General features: G+C 40.5%; 1 long non-coding RNA gene across 1 annotated transcript; it reads right to left on the bottom strand.

Moving 5' to 3' along the window:
- Window positions 1-863: 863 nt before the first annotated feature.
- Window positions 864-13,037, bottom strand: LOC147655449 (uncharacterized). The gene is made up of 3 exons (XR_015286556.1): window positions 12,827-13,037; window positions 12,008-12,227; window positions 864-1,032 (listed from the first exon to the last, which is right to left on the bottom strand). It is a non-coding gene; the product is annotated as an uncharacterized LOC147655449 (long non-coding RNA).
- Window positions 13,038-14,973: the final 1,936 nt, after the last annotated feature.

Genomic DNA, 14,973 nt, shown 5'->3' on the forward strand with positions numbered 1-14,973 from the left:
GAAAGGAAATTCATAAAGGGTTACTACCTACATAGAAACCATATCTAGCTCAGGAAATCCCAGAGCTTCAAATGTTTGAAGGCTGGGAGAGCATTCAGGAAAACAAGATATACATTTGCCCTGTTCTTATAGTTTCCCTCAGGCATTTGCTTTTGGTCACTGCCAGAAATTGGATACTGTGTTAAGCAGACCTTGGTCTGACCTAGAACAGATGCTGTTATGGACATATTTATGTTTTTTAAGAAATAAAACACAGACACGACTTAGAGTTTCTTTTTACGTTATTTTTTATTTTTCAAAAAAAGGCACACATATCATAGTTCAAAAGCACCTTCCAGGTGACATTTCAGAGAACAAGTTTGTCTTTGCATGCACATGACATTGATAATTCTTCATTCTGTGAAATAAGTTACTTTTTTTGCTCAATAAATATCCTGTTAATAAAAACCAATAAATTTAGAAAGGTATTATATCTTTTCAGGGAGGCACTGACACATTCTGTTTACTAACAAAGTACTTCAAAGCCTTTAGAATGCATCCTCACCCTAATTTAGCTTGGGGTTTCTCTAAAAAGTTTAGGAGATGAAAGCCAAGCTAATCCGCAATGCACTCAGCATCCCGGTTATACAGGCAGCACCAATACAATGCCCTCTTGATTAGAAGTGAATCAGGTGCAGAGTGCAAGGAGAAGACATCAATAGAAAAGATGTAGATTACTATTGTTTCTGCTGGCAATGGACATCCTCTCAAACCTAATCTATGCAGTGCTATCAGGTGCTAAAATATTCTCTGGGAGAGTACAGCAGCAAACAAACAGGGACTTCATTGTGCTGCTCCCGAAGTATCTGGTGCTCACTTGTGATCACATGCTGTTACCAGAGGAATGTGAAACAATAACACCACAGCCCTGGTGAACACATTCACAAGATTTACCTGTCAAGAGGACAGCGGACGTGCTGCACTGAAAGGCAGGGATGATAGCTCATTTCCTTGTTTTGTCTTGTTTGCAGAAAACAGGACCATTTGAGGGGCCTGCAGATGAAGAGAGAGAGAGAGAGTAGCTTCTGTTTATTAAGCTGTGACTTGATAATGCTAAGAGAATTTTTAAGCATGTTGTGTTTGATCTGCCCTTTAGGCCAGCTAAGAGCATAAGATGTTTGATGATTGCCTTATAACTCCATACAAGCACAGTGCTACCTGACAAATATATTGAAAACCTTCAATTACTGTAAATTGGGGAAACTAGGACAAAAGCTGTGCTCAATGACATAAACCATGGGTCTGGAATGAAACCTTTATCATGTTCTCTTTTTGAACTATCAGCTTCCTTAACTAGAATTTTAAGGCAATTCTTTAAAAAGAACAAATGTAAAGCTGTGCTTGAAGCACAAAAATTACATGTTTTAAGCACGGACTCTGCTCTACCTGCAAAAATCAGTAGAGAACAATGAAAAGAATAATTCTTCTTTAGGAACTGGTAGCTGCTGTGAGCCATTATAGAAATCAATTACTCAGACAGTCTACCAACCTCCTGAGGGTAAGAAAAGAGTCTGAAGGCTTGGGATGCAGACAAACACTTAAGCAATGTTTTCACTGCCACAATATTTAATTACTAATATCCACATTTATATTCTTATGAAATTCACCTTTAGACTAGACCTAATAGCTTCTGCTGTAGTGCAGGTAGGTCAGATAAAAAAATAGATTGTCCTACAAGGAGAGATTGAAGAAAAATATTGTTTCTCCTCAGGCTGGAGAGGAAAAAGCTGAGGGGACTGTGGCCAAAGGTCATCATAAAGACAGTGAATAACGTGCATGTGACAAAGCTGAAATGGTCAACCACCAGTTCTGCAGGAGCAGAATGAGAGGACATTTGTTGAAAGTACTAGAAATGGGTTTAAAAGATGTAAAACATTTCATTGCCTGCTCAGCAAGCAGTAAACTTTGTGAGTTTGCTGCCATTTGGGGCAGTCGAGGCAGACAATGGCAGCAGGCTCAAAAGAGGTTAGTCAAATTCATTCCATAAACAGGTTCCAAAGGGAATAGGCAGAGACATGGCCCCAGACATCCTTCATGCAACATCTGTGGCTTTTGGGAGGTGTAATGGGAAAACATTCAGGATGTAGTTGGGCTTGCAGGCCTTTCCCCAGACACCATCTCCTCTTGTCACGTTGGAGTTAGACTGTGGACACAGTCCATACTCAGACCCTGCAGGGTACTTCTCATGTTCTCATATGAAGACTGAATAGGAGCTTCTTCAGTCAATGAATCTTCCTTCCTCTCAATTTAAACCACAAACCTGAGACTTGTGGGAAAAGGCCAATGTCCATCAGCCAGCTTTGCTTCATATGCTACCCTCAAAAGAGCATTAAGCATTTATGCTTAAGCACCATAAGGAATTGTGTGGATTTTAGTCTTGAAGTTCAGCATATGTGTACCTGAAGTACCTGGCATTCAATTCTTCTGTGAAACAAAGAGAAGCTAAGAATTCACTTCTGAAAGATAACAGATAAAACCACAATGAATGAACAAACCAAAACATCATTAATTGCTTCCTATTACAAGTAGTCCATCACTTTCCTTAATTGAAGTCTCTCTCCTCTTCTTCCATGCTTGACTTTCTCTTACTAGTGAAGTAAAAGCTTGTCCTTGTGTTTCTGTCCTCTCTCTTCTTTCTGACTTTTTACTCATTCTTTCCTTACTCATTCTAGCACAGCTACAGGATGAAGAAATGGGGGCCTTAACTAAAACACATGGTGTTTTGGAGATCTTCCATGGGATCTCTGGATTTCCATCAATGAAGAAAGCACACAGAATTTCTTTTAAAGGCACTCATTGCAGTGTTTGCAACGTGCTTTTGAGGAGCTTGCAAGGAAATGCTTTGTGAATTCCACATACTGTTACTAAAGTCCAGAACACACAGAGGATAAAGATGGATTTCCAAGCTCAGCAGCAATATGGTGTGAATTTATTTTCACATTTTTCATGCTCTTTTTAGGTTTTAAGGTTATTCTCATACTTAATTCAGACTATTAGGGGCTGAGCTGTCTCTCAAACATACCACATATGTCATGGATCCACACAGAATCCTGCCTCTGAAAGGGAGTGAGCACCAAATGCTTTAAATAATAATGAAACAAGTCCCAACTCCTGATAATGTATATACAGGGAACAGTTTCCACATAGGCCTCTAAATTAGAGGCAGCATATGGCAAGGTTTGTATTCCTTGTAGAAAAACACAATCATATTTTTTGTACAAATGGCTGATCCCTTTTTTGACATGTAGGAACAAAAAGATGAGAGAAAATAATGATTTCTCACACTGTCTAGCTAAGATTTGCTGACTGATAAGCAGAAAGGTGAAAGGAAAAGACATGCATGCCTGCTGTTAAAGAAAAGCCTATTTGCACATAATGCTCTGGAGAAATTTTTGAACACTTCATCCACACAAAATACAAGTCCTGTCACTCTGCCAGGGTCAGTGAGACCTGGGCCAATCTATTGAGTCAGTTCTAGTTATGCAAGTGAAACGGTTTGGTGGTTGCTTTAATTAGGAACCACATTTTGTTTACAAACTCACAAAAAATGGTAGCAAAGAATGTTCCACGCCCATGCTTACCAGCCCCAGCACTTGTCCTAACCCTCATCCCCCAAAATGGGTTTCTTTGCCTTCTTCCATCCATGCCTGGCAAGGTGCCAGAAACACATTCCAGAGTGTAACAAACATAGGTATTACAAACATAGTATAAAAGTGAGATGTAGCACAAAGCATCTCTTCTGTGAGAATCCCATGCAGGACAAGCACAAGGAAGGCTAAGACATTACTGGCACTGTAAGGAAAACAACAGGAATTTAAATTAAAGAACAATAAAAAAAATTATTCACATCTTCCTACATCTGTTAACAACATCACTGCAAATGTTTTCATTGTGACATCAATCTTTCCTTCACATAATGCTTTTTTCTCATTCTTATCTCACAAACATATCCGCACCTTCTTCCATGCTTCTCTTTCTTGCAGATAGGGAATTCATAATCTATTTGTCCAGTTTCACCTTTACCTGACACATACCCTGGCCAAAGGGACCTTTTTAGAATATTGCTTCATTAAATTTCTCAAAACTTTAAACTCACCAAACATCTCAAACACTAAGGATATGAAGAGTTGCAATGGAAGTGACTTTGTGACCTCAGTGCTCTGCCAAGTTGAGGCACTTAGCATTACTCCAGGTGACATGAAGAAGGGACCATGTTCTGACCAACTAATACCATGGTCAGTCATGTAATTTTGCAGTTTGCAAAAATGCCTAATGAATCAGGAGAATGACCCTCCAAGATGTACTGAAATCCAAAGAAAAATACAACAAAATTTGGGCTGCAGCAGGACCAGACATCCTGTTCAGAGAAGTTGTTCTTCTGTGCAGCTTCCTTTCCCCACTTCCTCTTGGCTTCCAGTCCTGTCCTCAGGTCATTAGACCACATCACTTCCCTGTTGTTAGCAGGTTATAAATACTGAGACAGATACCTACTGACACGATACTGATAGCAGTTTGATAGCAACAGATCTACATTATCAGCTGTAGCGTTTGCCTAAAAGCTAACAGAGATTTGCTGAGTCCCCCTTGCTACTAAATGCCAGCTGCAAATATGCAACTCCTTTTCTTTAAGCCTTAAAAGTCTTTGCCATGTTAATATTCAATCAGCCTTGTAATTTTTCCTATGTGGCTGAAACAGAGCAAATGAAGATCTGTCAACCCACAAAAAGTACCTTTTTTTTTGAAGTACATTTTAAAAACCCAGTGGTTAAAAAACCAAGCAGTGCAGCACATTTAACACTGGTTAATATAGGATTCTTAAACCAAAGTACTGCTGATCAACAGTGAAGTACCTAAGTCTTAGCTTCATTGATTATGTCTGCACAGGCTTAATTCACAGGTTAACCATCCTGGCCCCCCAGATCTCTTCTTTGCTGAATTTTGACACAACTTGCACAGAATGAAGAGCTCCCCCCTATCACATTCTTGATATTTAAGCCAATCAATACATTCTAAATCTGTGTTGGCAAGTGTTAGAAAATTTGGTGCTGGTCGAGCCAGAAAGAGAAAGGTTTCTCAGCTTGAGATCAGTTTTCAGCACACACCACAAAAAAACATGCTCTTCTTTCTGTCACATAAAGGACTGATGAACTGATGCTGTCTGATGTTCTCCTTGTAAAAAAACCCTGAAATATTTAGATTTTTTTCCTCAAAACAGGAGTGATTCTTTTTTAAATTGGAAACAATAACAACAGCCACAAAGCTTCCATCAATAAACCACAAATTTCAGGAAAATCTCAGTGTATGATAAAGACAAAAATGCCAATGCTGTAACAGGTTTCAGAGAGCATTGTTTGAAAATAGCATCTGTGTTTGCAGGAGGAGTCCAATCATCAAGATGTTACCCAGCTGACTGAAGAAGTAGAGCTGCAATCTGTGCATTAAAAACAGGTTCTTAGCAAACTTTCCAGGTTCTTCTCTAAGTACCTGCTCTGTAATAGCCAGTTAGAATGTTGGCACTGGTTTCAGGTATGGGAGAAGATTTCTGCTGTGCAGAAGTCTGTGGGAGTGAAGGATTTGAGTGAAGAGAAGGAAAAAGGTGGGAAGAGCCATTCAGCAGTACATTAGTGTATCTTTTCAGCTGTGCCAGCCAAGGCAAGGAGGAGACAAAACATAAAAATTTTCCACAGATCTTAGGCTGCATTCATAAAGGGCATTTGGGGTGAAGTTTCTTCTCTTGGTGTACTGTAAAGCTTTCTGAAATAGGTTTGCTGGAAAATCATTTGAGAAGGCAAAGGGTAAGAGTTTGCAGCCTGTCACACACTGCACTCACTACTTAGATGTGCAGACTGTGTTGGCTTTACTGCCCCTGTCACATTTTTGAGACCATGGGTATGACAGTTTCTGCCACATGCAAGTTTACCCCAGCACCTATATTTTCACATTTTGTAAGCAGAATTCAGCACCACATTGTAACAACTTAATAATCACAGCAAAGAATACAGCAGTTGACCAACACTACAGCTATAGACACTTGGGTTCTGGTTTAAGTGAACCTGACCATAAAAAAACAAAGATATTGAAAATCTTGAAAATCTCACAGGCTGGCTGTGTTAAAGGACAACAGTCACCTGAGGCACTAGCACAATGTCAGTTTGCAGACCTGTCCTGTACAGCACAGACTCTCTTTTTACACATCTTGTGATTGCTTTGCAAACTTTGGTTCAGGATTTCTCCAGAGGTGTCTGGGAGAAATGAGTCCTGTCTGGTGGCTCTCTATGAATCTCATTCTGTCCCCCTATATCTCCCACCTAAACAATATTAGGCATTCTTAGTTTCTGTATCCAATATCTTATTTGAGGTTGGCATATTGAGCTGTTGTATTGAACACAGTTCATGCCTTCCAGGCAATGACCTGAACGGTTTTTAAGATATCAAGTAAATTAAAAATGTCATTTCAGAAACTGCCCAAGTTTAAAAATAGATGTTGAAAACCATCTGCAGAATCATGAGCCTTGTTGTTACTCTCACAAACTATACAGATTAAACTACTTATCTATTTCCTGGAGGTGGAGCAAGACATCTATTCCCAAAAGGCATTTCCCTCCCAAGGCTAAGTGATTTCTTTAGATGTTCCATTTAATGGGTGGAAGAAACTGGACAGAAAGCTGCACCCGCCAGGGACTGGCAGTCCTGTGAAGAATGGGGAGAGCTTATTGTGTGAAGTAATAGCTGTGACTCCCCAAGGAGAGCGAAAGATGGAGGGGAAAAGAAGGGAGGGCAAGCGAAGCCCATGGCAGATTAAGATCTTTTCCCTCTTTCTTCTTCTTGGCTGCAGCTGAGTCTCACCCACTCTCCGTCTTGAAGCTGTCAGCAAGCCAGTGCCTGGCACAACGGCCAAGTAATTACTGATGACATGTGAACAGTATTTTTCCAGATCGGCTTTCCTGCCTTTCTGCAAGAAAAATAAACCAAAAGCTGTACCCCAACAAACATGACAGGAAAAATAACAATACTTGTAAGGCACTGATACTGGAAGCAGGCTGCTCCTCTGGCTGCAGACTGGAGAGAACTACTACCACCCTTCATCGTCTCAGCAAGGAAGGGAAAGACTGAAGGCAGGATGGGAGAAAGGTTCTTTCCAAAGGTCAGCACATCTCTTTTAGTGCCCCAGAAGAACAGGGAGAAGGCAGCAATGTAGAAATCACTGGGTATGGTAGTAACTGTGACAGATCTAGAACTGCTTGTATTTGCTTTCCTGGAAAATAAAAGAACAATATCATTCTATCACCTCCTCTCCTTTCAATCTGAACTATATGACTCATTCTGCCATTTTTAGACTAGTAAAGTCTAAAAGACATGAGCCTGACCTGCCATGCAAATGGGTCCTCCCAAATGATGATTTCTAGAAGTCCTCTCAACAATCAATCTCTTAATTTTAAGATGAGAAAAACAAATATAAAATCACACTCTATATTAACTGGCCACAATGATTTGTACAGATCTAGCCTGAAAAAGGACCAGAGATCCCATTACCTGAAGAGAAATTTATGCACTTAAGCAAGATCTCATTTCTACCCAGAAGAGTGCCTCTTTTATTTTTAATTTTCACATGGAAACTTTATTCTATGATTCTCAGCAGGAGCCACAGAGAATAGATTTCTAACCGCCATCTTCTGCAGCCTGTGAGATGTTTGTAATCTCTCTTTTTGTGGACAGCACAAATAGAAGTACGATGGATGGATGGATGGATGGATGGATGGATGGATGGATGGATGGAGGGAGGATGGATGGATGGATGGATGGATGGATGGATGGATGGATGGATGTGGTTCATTTGGTGGTCTCATGTCTGTTTTTACACTTTAAGGACACTGAGTCTCTTCCCTTCATACCGACAGCTGCTGGATTCATGGAGCATCCCTGGAAAAGACTGTTTTGGTTATATAGTTAGTCCTCCTGGAAAATATGAGGCCATTAGAATGCCATGTACGAGTCATGATTAGAAGATAGAAAATCCTACGTTATTGCATAGGACAATGAAGGAGCAAAGGAATTAGGATATGATTTGCCACAGGCAAACTTAACTAACTAACTAGCTAGTTAATATGAGATAAAGAAGCAAAAAATATTTAAAATTACAAAAACTCAGAATGTAAAAAAATAATTAATGGTATTCACAAATACTAGAAGTTATTGCTACAGATAGTAGCAATACTAACTGTAATTATAAATTTATATTTAATAATAATTAAATTAATTATTTAATTCTAAATAATTCTGCAAAACTTCATTCAAAATCCATGGTTTTGTATGCTTCTCACTAGAAAGCATTTTCAGGATAATTTTTCTATTCTATTCATAAGTGAATTTCTTCATTGACATTTTTGCTTATTATGAAATCAATCATGTTAGAGTCATGCAAGAATAAAAAAATCCCATTCAAAGAAAAAATTCTATCTAGCTGTCTAGGCCTATGAGGTTAGTTCAAAATACCCTGCATTTGAAAGCCTCAAATTTGGGGTGCAAACTCCCAAAAGAGACCAGCCAGCCAAAGTACCTCTGATAATCAGTGAAATACATCATGTCAACAGAGGCATGTTATCTTTTTACCTACTATCTACATTTCCTTGAAAAAATGGTGCAAAATCTGGGCTTGTTCCTACAGAAGCAAGTTATCAAAATAGCATGCTTTAAGATGATTTAAACCAACCATTGTCCTTAACACCACAATAGAGCAGAACACACATAGCTCCTGTTCCTCAGCTGAAGGATAATAACTTCCTGCTGAGGGATGGTGACTCCTCTGAATGTGTTAACTCATTCATTTTCAATTTCAATTTCAATTTTCAATGCCCATGTCTGTGAGCAACTCACCAGAAGGTGCTACCTGAGAAGCAACTTGTATTTACCTAGCTCTGCTCCCCTGAAAGCTTACCCCAGTCTTTCTCCTGGTTCAGGTCCTTGGCTCATGCTTGCTCCTGGTGGATGAGACTTCTCCCCATCTAATGGGACAATTATCTCTGACCAGACTGCTGAGCTCCCTCCAAGATAGTTTCTGAACCACTACAGTTTGTCTAAAAATTTTTTAGTGACAAAATACAAACCAGTACTCAATCTGTGATTAGTGATAGACTTAATATGTACATTGTATTGTAGCAGGACAGGGTTAAAGTAGCTAGAAAGGACAGCTCTGTGAGACAAGAACTGCAGTGTCAAAATGAGAGGTAAACAGATGCTGCCCCCATGACAATATTGAGCCTTCCTTATTTGTGTGGTCTTTTTAAAAATATATTCCACATGTAACTTCAAAACAGCATTGTGAAAACATGGGCAGAACTGTAAGAAAAGAAATTGCAGAAGCAAGCTTCTAAGACATATCTGGGCTGCTCATGAGCAACTCTGGACCTTCTTCCTCTGGCACTCATTTCTGAGTGCTTTGACACACTGCCTATGCAAGAAAGAAATGCTTGTGGTAAAGTTATTAAAAGATGAAATTACTCTTCAGAATATTTGGATAGATCCTAAATAGAGAGTGCATTTATAGCATATTAACAGCAGAAGAGTCACAATCTTCCTTACAGAAAATCCCTGAATTTTACCTGATTATATTATCCTCTCCTGCTCTGTGACTCAAAGTGTGTGTTTCATGCCAGGTACTCCAACAAGCCCAGTTTTTTCCACTGGAAAAGAAGCTACTTCTGCACTTTGCAAAAAAGCAGGTCCTGCAGGCATGCTGATGTGCACAGTGCCAAGGGCACTCACTTGTTACACTGTACAAGTCTTCTACCTTTAGTTCAGGCTGTAGAGCTCCTACTTCAAATATCCAGTGCAATCCCTCACATGTCAACCAGGCTAGAAGCAGTTATCATCCCTATTAAGTACATCTGTTCTGGCAAGTGGATGGCATCTAAGCTGTGGGGGTTTCTCTTCACACTTCTCCCCTAACAATGTCTGGAAGCTGTTCCACTGGCTCACATGGTACTCAATAGGCAGAGTTCAGCTTTTGATTCTTCAGCTCTGCAAATAACTGGTTCTTTTCTAAATGGACTTCTCTGGCAAGCTTCCTGTTTCTCACTGCCATTTCTTGCAAGAAAGAAAGTGTGAATAAGGAGACATATAGAGGAATTTGTCCTTAATAAAATAAATACCAGTCTTTCTGCTCCAGCCACTGTGTGTTTTTACATAGCCTTAGCAAGGATAGAGGTACTGGGATGAAAGGGCTGTATTTCCAATAGGCAGAAGCAGATGATTTCTGTATGGTAATATGAAAGTATCAAAGGGGAATAAATAAATAAATAAATAAATAAATAAACAAACATACTAAGACCTGTGTCTGGCAGGCTCTATATTCTCAAAATTATGTTTGTTTCATCATATTTCATGTTACTCATGCCTGAAGACTCCCAAAGTTTTAACCTGTAAGCATCACATCCTCTTGTATGAGCCTGATTCACCTGACCTGCAACAAACTCTAAGTCATTAGGTTATATGAAGTCTGGGTTTACACAAGATATGGAAACCTCACTTGGAATTTTATTATGGTTAAAAGAGTCAAATACTGTAGGGGGAGGGTTTCTCTCTCTCTCTCTCTCCACACTTCCAGTCCTTATTTCCCCCCACTTTATAGCACTCACAAGTTGGATTTCAGGGTGTTAATAGAGCACTGAGCAGAATTTTGGAAGGTGTCCAGCTCTACACCCCACCCAGATGAATACCTGGAAGCACACTATTAACATGGCTATCCTGCCAGACCAAAATCAAGTGCAGAATAAATGTTGAAAAGATGCCCTCTGAAGCAGGTAACCACAGGACTGATACAGCAACGCTTTGTTTACAGTTTTATACCTCCCTGATAAATAATTTCATTTTACTCTACAAATCCTTTTGTGGTAGGAGCAGACATGTTGCAAGCAAGTCTTAAGATTGTCTGGTTAATGTACTTCATCTTCCTGTTTTCTAAACCAATCTGATATTTCGGCTAAACATAGGAATTTATCACATTTAGGACATAGGATTTTGCAAGACTATCTAGTATCAGCTGTGTTGCCCAGTATCTGGCTAAAAAATATAAAACATTTTCACCGTGTGTCAGCGCCAGAAGGGGCTGGGGATTTTGTATAGCATAAAGAGTTTTGTGTACATCAAAAAGCTTTTTGTGTACATAAAAAGCTGTATGTACTTCAAAAAGCTTTCACCAAGCCCAAGGCAGGCACCCAGTGGAACTCTCCAGCCCCTTCCACACACTAATTTAGAACCAGGGATGCTAGTGGTCTCTTGGGTCCTTGGCTCAAGCTCCAATATGCTGCAGCAAAAGACTCTCTGTTTCTGTGGTCTAAGGTTTGAGTACAGCACTTCCAACAGTGCAACTCCTCATTTATGCCAGAGGAAACTTTGAAATCCCTGGCTCCAAAACCACTGTTTAAGGCTTTCTGGTCCTGTACCATGGAGCGAAGAGGCTGAGATTACAGGTTCTCCATCAACCACCATTGGCCTTATGGATCTGCACTCAAGCCAGTTGTTTCTGGGTGCTCCACCTTCCTTAAAGCCACGCTCTGCCACAGGATCCCACGTGCCCTCGGGAAAACTCTGTGATGGTAGTGTCACAGCTGAGTGGCAGGAGAGGGATGGAAGGAATTAAGGAGGGTTTTCATGCCAAGCTGTCATCCCAGTCAACAAACTGTGCTGTGACACTGCTTGAAACATGGTTTGGATGGGAACCACAGCAAAGAAAAAAATCAGCCCAAGGTGGGCGTCAGTGCTGATTGAACAGCTTCCTTTCCAGTGCAATCTGTCCCTCACCTGAACCCCTTTGCCCAGCAGAGGACCTGCAGTAACTTCTGTGCTGTGACACAGCAATGTCAGGGGTAATGCTGGACCCTGTTCCCAGAGCTGGGAAAAAGCCTTACCTTCCTCACTCCTTTTCACTCCACCCAAAACAGGCCAGAGGGTGAGAAAGGCCATCCCTTACCTCATTGCCTTCCTCTGTTTTCTGAGGCAAAGCACAAACCCCTTCTCCATCAGGATGGTAGGGTTGGTTGATTTGTCCTCTGTGACAGACGGGGTTATATCTCTGAAGGCAAGGCTCCTCCCAGGTCTTCCTCTGTGACAGCTGGCTCCACAGAGGCCCTCCATCAGCCCCCAGGTGTCTGGAACTGAGTCTGACTGTATTGATTTAGTAGTCCATTGTCCTGTGGGAAAAGTGCTTAGTGGTAAATACCAGAACATGATCAGTAGCACAACATCCAGAGTCTGTGTTAGAGTTTCAGTGACAGGCCTTGGGCTCCAGAAACACCACAAACAACATCACTCTGAACTGGCCATTGCCTGGTGAATTGAGCAGATCAAAGAAAGAAGCATCAGAAATAGGCCAGGGACACACCTTTTGCCTGCTCCAGGTGCCTGCTGAAATGTCATAAGCCATCTGACTGTAACACATAAAGACTCTTTGAAAACCTGAGGGTTCAAAGGTGAGGATCTGATTTAATGTACATGATTTAGGATTTCTGAGTAGACACTGATTTCAGTGCAATTGATCCTGATTTTTAGAGCTGTAAGGCTCAAGCCTTTTAATTTTTAAAATGCCAACATTGTGCTGTCACCAACTCCAAGCCTGGAAACACTTCCAGGCAGTTCATGACAGATGTGTCACATCCTGCTTCCCCTTTCTGGACCCCATTCCCTGCTACCCACTAATCCTCCTACTACTGTACAAGTAAGTCAGGAGCAGTGTGATATATTCTTGTAAAACAAAATAGATGAGGTTTGAAGAACATAAACAGCAACGTACTAGCCCAGTTCATCATATGATCCCAGGCTCCAAACAAAAGGGCAAGGGTGGGGCTCACAGACCAGTCCAAGTGTCGGGTGGGTCCATGTTTTACGAAAGATAAGAACATATTCTATTAAAAAAAGTCTTTTGTACAGTTGCTCTTTGCGACCCTGAAGGGGGAAAAAATTATCTCTGTGCACAGACTGCAATGGTGTGAGGCGGTGCACGCACATACACATGCCCTTGCAGTGGTGTTGCCAGGCACTGGGGATTTGTACGTTATTCACAAGTCAGCACTGCCAAGGGAACGTCGATGGAAACTCCATCACGCAACAGCAGCATGGCAACAGATTTGCCCTGTGGTGTATTTTTATCTTGTTGTGGTCTTTTTTAACTTCTGTCTTTGGTTGTTATTGTAAACAACAGTTCTAGGATGCTTACTTTTCCTACTGCCAGGATTTACAAGGACTAGACATTTGTGTGAATGAGGACATCCACCATAAGGATTTTGCCATCAAGACAATGTGAAAGTCTTCTTGCTTTAGGACACTACTGTTGGAGTGACCTACTTGTGGTCCTGCTCCACAGTGAGCCTGTTTTATGTGGGTCTTGTGATGGCCTCAGATGCAAGGTGTCCCATGGGGGGCAGCAGCATGGCCCGCCAACCCTGCTGAGCTGGGCTCCGATGCACCCCAAGCCCAGTGCCCTGGTGAGAGTGGATGGGAAACTGAGCAGGGATGCAGAGAGGAACACAAATTAAATACTGAGGCCAAGCAATCCAAGCAAATCTTGGCCTAGGGCAGGTAGTCCCTGAATTGTCTAGGGCAGAATTTTTATCAGTTTCAGAGGCAGAGAACAGAGAATTGATTGAATCACAAGTATAAGCACAAGCATAAACACAGCAGCTTGAAAGTGTTCTATTTCTTTGCTTTTCCGTTGTGCTCACTGCAGCTGAAATGTCTTGAAAGTAAATTTGATTTGGTTTCAGTCCAAAGGAGCCAGATTTAAAATACAGATCTACACCTGGGTTAGGATTCCACAAATGTTTTTGACTGCTCAGATGAAAGAATCTGGGGTCAGCTCATCTCAGGAATCATCACAGAACAAAACAAGAAGTATTACTGAAAAAAAAAGAAAATTAACATACTCCACTAAAATCAAAATAACAAATAAGTTATTTTTTTTCCTGTTTCTCAATCAGAGAGAATAAAAATTTTATGTGGTTGACTTTCTGTAATCCACTTGTAACTCTTAGCAATTTGGCCAGATGTTTATTCTTTTTAGGAAGGGTTAATTATGCCTAAACAAAATGTATGTTTCTTAGGAAGTAACTTTAAGTGTTTAGGAAGGCAGGTTTGCCTGTTTATGCTAAAGAAAATCAGTCCATCAAATTTAATGACAAGCAATATTGTCCCTAAGAGAAGCTTTGTAATTACCCATCTATCCCTTTCTATTCTTTGTAATTATTCACTTGCAATTATCTCCATCCTGCCTGATGTTTTTCTAAATCCTGCATGAAAATAAAGTAAAGCAACAGTCAGATAAATCATGATAGTTCTTTAAATTTCTGCAAGGGTTTCTGCAGTCAGAGAGAGGATGGTGTGGAAGGGGTTACACTTTTTGCTCAAGTTCCTCTTTTTGTCCCAAAGGAGAGGAAAGAAGCAGAATACCTCCAGAGGCTAATGAAACATGGAAACAATTTGTGTACAAGCAAAAAACCAAGGCTTGTCGTCTCTCACTGCCAATAATAATACTTTATTTCCTATTTGTACTGTATAATGTTCAGGATGAAAAACAAGTGATATTACTTGGCAATTCCCAAAGATGTCATTTTATAGGTAGTGTGCCATCTCTCTTATTTCACAGTGTGTAGAAATAACTCTGCCTCCACACAAACGAGAGCCAGGAGCTACCTATTTTATTTTGATTTCAGCACGTTGAAATGGCCTTGATTCAAACTTCAGGAATTTTGGCTTCTTTGAGGAATAAGACTTAGAAATTAAACCGTTATAAGCCAATTTAGAGCTCTCCATCTGCAAAGGAAACCCAGTTAAACCTCCTTTACTGTTAGTATTTAAAGCCTTATTTTTGTCCAAAACTAGAAAAGGTGGAGCACAGCACAAGGTAGGTAGTGTGTGAGGTTGATTACAGATCAGCACTGGTTA

This window comes from Cyanistes caeruleus, chromosome 1, assembly GCF_971803275.1.
Source record: "Cyanistes caeruleus chromosome 1, bCyaCae1.hap1.1, whole genome shotgun sequence".
Classification (NCBI taxonomy): domain Eukaryota; kingdom Metazoa; phylum Chordata; class Aves; order Passeriformes; family Paridae; genus Cyanistes; species Cyanistes caeruleus.